The 9861-nt window shown below is 37.2% G+C and overlaps 1 long non-coding RNA gene across 2 annotated transcripts; it reads right to left on the reverse strand.

Moving 5' to 3' along the window:
• Positions 1-4591: 4591 nt before the first annotated feature.
• Positions 4592-8178, reverse strand: LOC106034859 (uncharacterized). 2 transcript variants are annotated; one of them, XR_007158141.2, is made up of 4 exons: positions 7854-8178; positions 7545-7641; positions 6975-7042; positions 4592-5030 (listed from the first exon to the last, which is right to left on the reverse strand). It is a non-coding gene; the product is annotated as an uncharacterized lncRNA (long non-coding RNA). The 2 variants fall into 2 exon arrangements; XR_001206360.3 differs by having other exon boundaries at positions 7545-8174.
• Between the last annotated feature and the right edge of the window lie 1683 nt (positions 8179-9861).

The raw sequence follows: 9861 nt of genomic DNA on the forward strand, positions 1-9861 counted from the left end.
TTAATTTACTACTGCCAGATATTGGCAATATTGTGTAAGCAATACCTGAAAAACTTAAAACAGCAGGTCCTTAAAAAGCATGGATAGAGTATAGAAATTTGTTTGGGTGAAAAAGACACATTTGGAATGTCTCATATATTTTACCATTTTACCTATTCAATTATATATTGGGGAGGCTGTATTCAGAAAAAAAATAAAATAAAATAAAATAAAATAAAATAAAAAAAATAAAATAAAATAAAATAAAATAAAATAAAATAAAATAAAATAAAATAAAATAATGAAACACCAGGTCAAGTAAAGCAAAAGATTAGAAAGGGAAAGCAATACCATCTAAAATATAGGATTATTTATCAGTTATGTTTAATTTAGAAAGCTTTGCTTCCTACCGCACTTCAATCATAAAATATTAAGAATAATTCAATGAAGTCAAGTTGTGTAGAGCTGAACAGGGTACGTTCTGATGTGATTGTTAAAAGACTATTTACCTTGAATCATAGCAATATACATAGGAGCCCAACAACTACAGTATACCATAGCACAAAATTTACACCTTATAATGAACTACTTTTCTTAAAACTGTTTAATATTGCTGTTGCATCCAAATCACAGTTTCCTGTCTTCAAGCCTTACCTTGCAATTTTCATGTTTTCTAATTCTTCTAAGCACACAAGAAAAAAAAAATGATGAAATAAGAAGATGTCTGAGATAAAACTCTGTCAAGCTGTTCTTTGTGTTTTAAGAAAGTTTGAAGCTGAGAAAAATCTGGAGGAAATGGCTGACAGTAATTTTTAACTACATCCTTCTAGTAAAATCTGTGTTTAATCAGCAAAACCAGGATGATTTGGGGAGTTCACTTGGCACTTCAGTGAGCCTGGGAGAAGCATATTTAAATTACAAAAGCCTACTAAGGCTTGTATGACCAACACCATCTCCGTAAAGGTAAATAACACTTTTCACGACTACACTGATGATAATGGAGGATATCCTTCTTGACAGAGGCAGTTGAAGAATCAAGACTTACGTCTCTCTACAGAAAGAGGTTAGTTTCTGCTAAACGTCTTGTCCAAGATGCGCATAAAGGCTCACTAGGGACTATATATCAATCAGCTACCCTTTATTTCTAAGACAGAGGAAATACAGTAGCTCTTGAGTGGCTTCTTGCTTTTGTTTTATTACTCTCAAGAGAAACTTTTATTTAACTTTGGAAAATGGAAGCATAAAGAAGCTATTAAAGATACAAATAAGCCAGCCACACCACTGCAAACATATAACAGGCAGGCATAAATGGATATACGAACAGTAAAATTAAACATAAATCTAATGGAGAAGGATTTCAAAAGCTTTTTATCTGGGTAAGCATCTAAAGGCTTCAGTGCCTCTTCAACTATCATAACTATCTGTTGCCAGAAAAATCCCCAATTCCTAAAAAAAGTCTTCCTCTATACTCACTGCCACTTTCTTAGGAATGTGAAAAGATACCTATTTCCCAGACAGGGAAAAATGAGTACTCTATCACGGAGCTTTTCTACACTGGAAATTGCAGAAATATTTCAGAAATATCATGCCGCCATTGTTGGCTAGAGATGTGAGGCAGATGCATTACAACAGTATTTTGTGGATATAAAGAAAACCCATGGAAAGAAAATGACAGCAGATATAGTAGGCCTGGTCATGAATAAAATAGCACTAACTTAAGTTGGCAAAAATGCACACCTACTGGTATTCCACTGAAATCATCACAGAGTAAGTGCACTCTTACATCAGACTATTAACCTCCACAGGAACCAGTTTTAGAATTGAATCCTCACTAAAACAATACAGTTGGTTTCTTCTATTGGTACCATAAATAATGATGGTATTTCCTGTTCTTCCTAAACTAGAGTTAATTTAAGATGATCAGGCAAGTGGAAGTGATATGCAAATCTATCTACTCAACTTTTATCATATACTAAAACCAGCTCAAAAGTTAAAACTGTGAAAAGCTATGCTCACATTTTAGGGAAGATCCGGAAAGAAAGACATAAAAGAATAGAGTTTAGCATACTTGTGTAACTTCACAGATTTTTATTTTTTTTTAAAGGAAATTTTTCTACATTTGCTTTACTTTAAAGATCAAGCAGAATCAGTAAAATTGGTGTAACATAAACGTATGAGAAATCAGACCTTTACTGATCTCATGTGATATTTATGAGTCTCAAGATGTTGATTTTATATGTCAGGCAAAGTAAAAATTTGACAACAAAGTTGCATTTCTCTTTTGCTTCTTAATTACCACTATATGACCTTGCTCTTATGAGGATTTTTAATGACAAAAAGCAGAAAACTCTGTATACCATATTGGTCCTATATAAACTTTTGTCAAAAAAGCACACTGAACAAGTATTGCCAACAGACCACGACTGTATTGACCAAGACCATGACATTTCACCTACTCCATCATATATATATAACCATATTTTAACTGATGTGGAGTTTTTTCCTTTTTTCTCTCCCTCATTGGTCACTGGGATTATAGTATATAACATAGCATACGATAAAACAAAGACATAATGCCTTCAAATTTTCTGCAGAACTATCTAGTTTCTCTCCACTTGCTCTCAAAAATTCAAATTTAAATACTTGACCCTTTTACCTCAGTAGTATGATATCATATATTAAACTTTTGAAAAACATAATTTCAATTTTCATCAGAATGCTGTAGACCACTCCTGAAGTCCAGTTCTATTAGGAATCTGAAAGCTGTCTGCAGATTAAATTTCTGCAGGCTTGTTTGTTGTTTTTCTCTGTGATTACACATACAATAAAAATAAGAAACTTCCTAAATGAGAGTCCCAGGAACCTGGGAGCCTGACAGTGAGCTTTCTGATCTAGGCAATCAGTAACCCAGTTTGCTCGTAACGCAGTTTGGTAATGAGCGGAGGTTACAACCCAAAAGTCCTTTGGCAACTAGAGTGCAATTTTCAGAAATGAGATCAGAGATGTTAGTTTTGTGAAGGAAAATTGATCTTTTTAATGAAAAATTAAAATATCTATCCTGAAGATATTTTTACAGAAATATCTCTGATTAGAACTAGTATAAAGAAACATCTGAAGTTACTCTAGGAGTTTAATTTCTCTTAAAACAGGGAACTAGCTTTCCACAAAAGGTGTGTGTCAAATACTGAATAATTCTATGTCCCTGTCTTAGCCAAGTCGCATGACTGACTACAGGTCTGTCAACAAGTGACATAAAATAGTGATAGGCCATCCACTGTATGTAAACCTGAAAAACACATAATCTGGGTGATTCTTTGTCCCTCCCCCTCCCCTCTCCCTCCCCGAAAAAAATAATATATATATTATTGAATTAATAATGCAGAATGATTACGAAAGACACATCACTAATAATAGAAAAGTTCTCTGAAATTATAGTACTGAAGTTAAATATCCCAAGAAATTGTGATACATAATTGATGATACCACTCATTAAGTAGTGATAGCCGACAAAGTGAGAGCTCTGGAGCTAGAAATCCACCCTGCAAACATGTCAAGTACATACTTGATTCCTTATTTTAAAGTAATATTGTTCAGAAACTGTTAAAATATACTTAGAATTGAATACTGCAAATCGGATTTATCTATTTTGGAGACAAACCAAAACCAATCAACTCCTCCCTTGCAGTTTTCTCACAAGCACTATTTTTTCATATTCTTCCATTAAAATAATTTAATGCAAGTAAATTAAAAAGATTTTTAAATATTTGTTGAACTTCTGCATCACCACTTGCAGCCTTCAAGGCCTCGCAGATGCATTATCACAGTTTCTCATCCATTTGTGGAACGCTGCCTACCATTATTAGTGCTTAGAAGAAATGTTATATGTTGTTTACATCAGAAAGTGACAGTCTCCATAGTATAGGGATAAAATCATCCTTTTCAGTGCTCAGCTTGATAAGCCTGGGGGCAACAGCTGCTGTCATTTCAGCTGTTTGTCTTTAAACATGTACTTTTTGGTACCTCAAGACGCCATTTCTTCTTCAAGCGGAGCCCAAAGCTCACAAAGTCAGCCTCAAATGTAAAGAATATAAATTCCTAACTGATACTAAACTAAATAACCTCCAGCTAGTTTCATCTGGAGGTAGATGCTAATGTGTCGAATCTAAAATGCACTCAGTGTCAGTCAGTTTTACATACACGTCACTTTCTATGTTTCAGACTGCTACAGTGTAATCTTGCAATGTCTGTTTCTAGCAATAAAATAAAATAAAATATAAAATAAAATAAAATAAAATAAAATAAAATAAAATAAAATAAATTGAAAAATAAATGTTTAAAATACATAAAGCCTCTGATTATCTGTTCTGCCAGAAGCAGAAAATCTCTTTTATCTGTCATATTTGAATACACAGATCAGTTCCTTATTTCATGTCCAAGCAATTGCTTTCATATTCCTGAAGGCTGTAAAAAAGGATACAATTTTAACCATCCAGCTCTCATCACTGCTAATAATCAGCTCATTTGAACTGGATCCCCCCTGAGGAACATCTAGAATTAATTAGAGCTGATCGAACAGCACAAACTGTAATTTGTTGACGCTTTAGCAAATATATCTTATCAGTTAACTCTATGATAGTGGTAGAGCATGTTATTTGTTTGTAAATACTTGGACAGCTACCATTTTACTTATAAAAATGTTGATGACTGCCGAAGGGCTTGTGAATTTCCACATAACTTGATTAATTTCCATATCAATGATGCATTATATATTATTCCTCATTCATTATTCCTCAACAGTTATTTTCTTATAAGAATTTTGACTGTCTAATGACTGAGCAAACACAGTGCCATGTGATTGAAGGGACGAATCACATAGCAGCAGTATCGAAGAGCAAACAATTAAAGACATAAAGCCCAACAAAATGTCACAAAGAAACGTCTGGACTTTATTATATTTTCACATTGCACTGTCAAGGCAAATTAATGTTGCAGATAACACTCTGTCAGGAACAATTGGGGCTGTTCAGGAGACTCCAAGTTATCGTTCATTCCTGTTACATATAATAACATTTATCAATGTATCATGTCATGCACTGTGCATATATACAGAGAAATGCACATGAAGAGGCTTGGCTTTGGGGACATAAGCTTTTTGTAACTGTTCACAATGCTGTGCTGGGGTGCACAGTCTGACCTACAACACAAGAATAATTGGCTAATAACAGTAATAATGACAAGTACGTAGCTAGTGAGGGTATGTAGAGATGATGGTGTTAATTGTAATCTTTTCTGTAAAATTCAGAATGTATTCATAAGCAATGCTTGGGAGCCTTTAGACTAGCACAGATATTCACAAATATTAAACATTAATATTAGGGATCTGTTGTTCAAGTTGGTCTGTCTTTTCCACATGACAATAAGGATAACAGAAACCTGCTGATAAATTTTCTGTTATTGCACTCAAGACATATGGCTACTTGAGGGGTCGGTAACTGCCTACAGACAGCTGAGAAGCCCTGCTGGTAGCACCAGTGGAAAGATCTTGCAGCATTTTGCATTTAAATAGACTTCTGCTTTCCTCAGAGGTGGCCCTGGCGGAGGCGGTGCGAGGGAACGCCCAAAAGCACTTCTCCTCCCTCACGACTTGCTCACTCCCTTTCTCCCACGGATCACGACAGCCTGCGGGTTCAGAAAGCAACCACACTGACTCTGCTTGCTAAATACTGAAATAATAAATTTGGAGAATCATATAAATTACAGTATCTGCTGGCTGGAACCAATGGACCAGAAAAGGAGGGAGGTAACAATTTTCTGACAGACCATAGATTAATGTCATTGTGCTGTTTAAACTTCATCTGTTCTATGTGCTTCAGAGGTTAAAAAAATTGCAAGCTAAGACAGTAATATCATCTCTCTGTGTTAAAGACACCTATTAGTCATGTCCCAGGCAAATAGGGATTTATGACTCAGACATAATTCTTCCAAATATGCCTGCTGTTCATAAAAGGCAGAGATCTATGACTCAAAAATAACATTGAGACAGGAATAATTTTACACTTCACTTTGCAACATTGACGTTCCTCCAGAACTTATCACAAAATCTCCACATTGTATGAATAGGCACCCGCCAATACTATAGATTTATTGCTACAGCCCCCAAATCAGGTGAATTTCTCAGTCAAACAGAAGAGTAGTAAGTTCACACAGAGAAGAAAGATACATGTAGATCTTTGTTTTCTAAACATCCACACTCTGAAGATAAATTAAATTACATATCACATAGCCTCTATAATGGCCTTATTTAAAATCTCCATTTTGTTGAAAGAACTTGCTACTACAATTCAAGTACATTCCCAGGACCATCCCCTAATGAGTCATCCAAATTCTAGATCTGGTTTGGTTCCCCTAGAGGAACATGCATTCTAAGAGCAAAATTGGAAAAGTATATGCCAAGGAAGATAAACAGCTGCTGATTATGTCTGCAATGCAACAGAACATGGGTAAATGCTCTTTCACCAAATTGTTGTAATCAGCCCCCTGTTCCCGGCATGTGACCCTTGTGGGAGCCCCTAGCCACTAGAGACCTGGGCAGAGTGCTGGGATGCAAGGTGACACCTTCCACCTGCTACATCAGCCCTGGTCTGCTTCTCATGCCCTAGCGTGCACACACTTTCATTCACAGGAACCCTTAGTGTTTTCTTAATAGGTTTTTAGTATGGAGAAAAAAAAAAAAAATCTTTCTAAGTTCACTGCTATCTAATTCAGCTCACACCTTTAGGAGAAGCTTTGCTGCTTTTTAGAACTGGCAAGTTTGCAACTGCTTCAACAACCTGAGAGTAAAGACGACCTGCTAATAAAGACCAGTTTGGGTTCTTCAGGAAACAATGAACCTCATGGATCTACTCCTTCCCCACAAACATGTTTCAATCCCTCTGTTTGGTGAGCACTGACCACTCACATGGGAGACACAACCACACACCTGTTCCCAAGCTTACCTCCAGGCTGTCTGGTGGACTTGATGGATGTGGATAATTGTTACTTTGAGAATTCAAAATATTACTCTCTGATAAAACAGGAAGAAAGGTTAACTTTATGTCCATAAATCAACAGTTATTCTTTAATTTTCCCTCATAAACAGCTGTTCTTTTTAAATAATCTCACTTGTTCAGTTAAGAATCAGAAACACCATGTTGGTGATAAACCACAGACTTTAGGAAAAAAATGGATAAAGCAACACAGAAAAATCTCATGAGGTGACTTAGAGAGTAAATTTTGTTTTTATCTATTTCTTAGTCAAGGTCTTTGGAGTACATCAGCAAACACAACTCTTACAGATTAAATAGGTGAACACCTGCACTGGCAAAAAGCCTATTGAGCCCATTCTTTTATGTAAAACATTCAGGAGTAGACTGATATTTCAGAACTCTAACACCAAAAATAATCCTCATCTGTGACAGTATTTCACAGGTCTGTACTGGTTTTGGACCATAACAAAGGCTACAAATCAGCGAAAGGGCAGAGATCTGCCTTACAATCCAAATTAAACACCTAATTGCAGAGCTCACCGTTGCTGTGCAGATCCCCAAGCTGCCACAGGGCCTTCAGTCACACAAACGGTGATCAGGTGCGTGGCTAAGCGCAGTACACAGCCAAGGCCGAGGCCTGAGGGAGGGAAATGCAACAGCTGCATCGGCTTCCTCCTGTGGCTACTTTCTCCTGCACCTGCCAACAAAATGTGTGCCCGGTGCTAATGACAACACTCTCCTCTAGCCCCTTGCACAATACCTCAAGACTTGGACTGGGTGAAACCAGATGTGTTTTAACAAGAGGTAATGTAAGGTAAAAATCTAGCAAAGCAGGCCGGCTTCTCCTACCATGAGTTGTGGAGGTCGGTAATGGCTACATGATGTGGGGCACATGTTGACTTTCCCTTTGAAGATCCATCTCAGCGGCCTCTCCAGCATTTGGTGGCCCATCCTGGCCAGGCACCATGGCAGGACCAGGCCGCAGCTGCCAGCAGTTGCTCGGTGTGAGGTGCTGGGGGCGGCCTGGGCGGGGGCCATGGGACCCCTTACCAGCCGGTACCCACCTTATTGCTGCCACCACCTCGCCTGGACATCGCTGAGGGAAAAGGAGGAGAGGGCACAGCCCTGCCGGCCTGCCCTGCTCCTGACACTCCTGGAGCAAGTTTCTTTTCCCCAGGAGGTATATATCTTGTCTACTTCTCAGCCCAAGTTAGAAACATAACATTTTTCACAGCTACAATATGGCAGGTGTTTAATTGTCTGAGAGCCCATTGTGGTGCCAGTATACCTGCAGTTTATTGACCAGCGCCCATGCAGACCTGTCCTCAGCAAGGGATGATGATCCAGTAACCACTGCTGGGCTGGGTGTGCCCTCCTGTTCTTCCATAATTTTGTAGGTACAAACATATTCTGCCTATCATCTGGGCTTCCTGCTTACCACTAGCATGGAGGCTAACATACTTCTGTAAAAAAAACAGGAATCAAATTTTAAATTCCCTCACCTGCAATCAGACAACATAATCTGGCAAGTTGCTTGAATTTTTCTCTTTACTAATGTGGTCACATATTTGTTACCATTGCATTTGGAAGTATGTGGTATCAGCTTTCCTCCTAAAATCTCAAGATTATCTTAAAAGTCATGAAAAAAAAAAAAAAGTATGGCTTTGGGGTTCTGCAGGTTTCTTTTTTAGAATGAAAAACAAACCTCAGGATACATTTCGGTTATTATTTCAATTGACCATCTGACTACTTCAGGGCCCAAAAGTAATCTAAAAACTAGCAATGTATTTTCCCATGAAATAACCAATCTGAAAACCTGAATATTTCCTAGAATCATGATTCCAGGGGGGAGGGAATGGTGGGTGTAATAAAATATATCAAGAGTAACAATACTCCAGAAATAGACAATATTTTTTGTTATTCTTTTTCTCAATTGTTGTACCTTCATTGTCTAGACTTTCCTTTCACAATCAATAACAGAAGTTACAGAAATCTCCTGCTCCTCAAGCAAGAAGAATCACGGAAGGATACTTAGTTTTGTACAACCCTGCTGAAGTGATTCAGAATCCTTAGTCTGTTCTTCAAGGAGCATGAACTTAAAATGTTGCCTTGCTGCAACAAACTGCAACCACACCACGTTCTGACTTTTTGGTGAACTCTAAGCATTTACTTAAAATCTCTTCAGGGCCTTGCTTTAAAAGAAACAATGGTAAAGCACTGTGGTGTATATGTGCCACAAACTCTGTAACTAGTAATTGCAGATGATAAAATGGAGTGCTTTCCTCCACGCTGTTTAGTACTCACTTACTGAATAGCTTTTGTTTTGTTTGGTTTGGTTTGGTTTGGTTGTTTTGTTTTCCGGCTTACACAGTATTTGTTTCTCTTCAAAGACATTCTTTGTATTCACAGAACTATATTCATTACCTACAAATAAAAATCTAACAATCCTTTCACAGGTTAAAAGAAATAATCAGGTTAGATCAAGGAGTCTAAGTGTTATTTATATGATTTGGCTGTCCTTCTAAATGTTGGTGTTTTTTTTTTTACTACTCAGCAATTTTTTTCTTTTCACAGAGCAACTGAAACTCTGTGCTGCATTTCCTCTGACCACCTCTACCGCGAGACTCCTCTCAGCGTATCTGATGAAGCTACTGTGTAATACTATAAACTGATATGAGTTATTAACCAACCAATTAACCATACAAAGCTATTCAGCCTTCCATCTTGCCTTCAACACTATCTGCTTCCATCTGTTTCTCCTTCCATGCTTTCTGTAGATATTTTTGCTGGTGCATATTACCATCATTTTTAAAAATTAGTGAGAAAAGAAGGAAGAGAGAGAGAAGGGGTTTCTAGA

Source organism: Anser cygnoides, chromosome 2 (genome assembly GCF_040182565.1).
Source record: "Anser cygnoides isolate HZ-2024a breed goose chromosome 2, Taihu_goose_T2T_genome, whole genome shotgun sequence".
NCBI classification, from domain to species: Eukaryota; Metazoa; Chordata; class Aves; order Anseriformes; family Anatidae; genus Anser; species Anser cygnoides.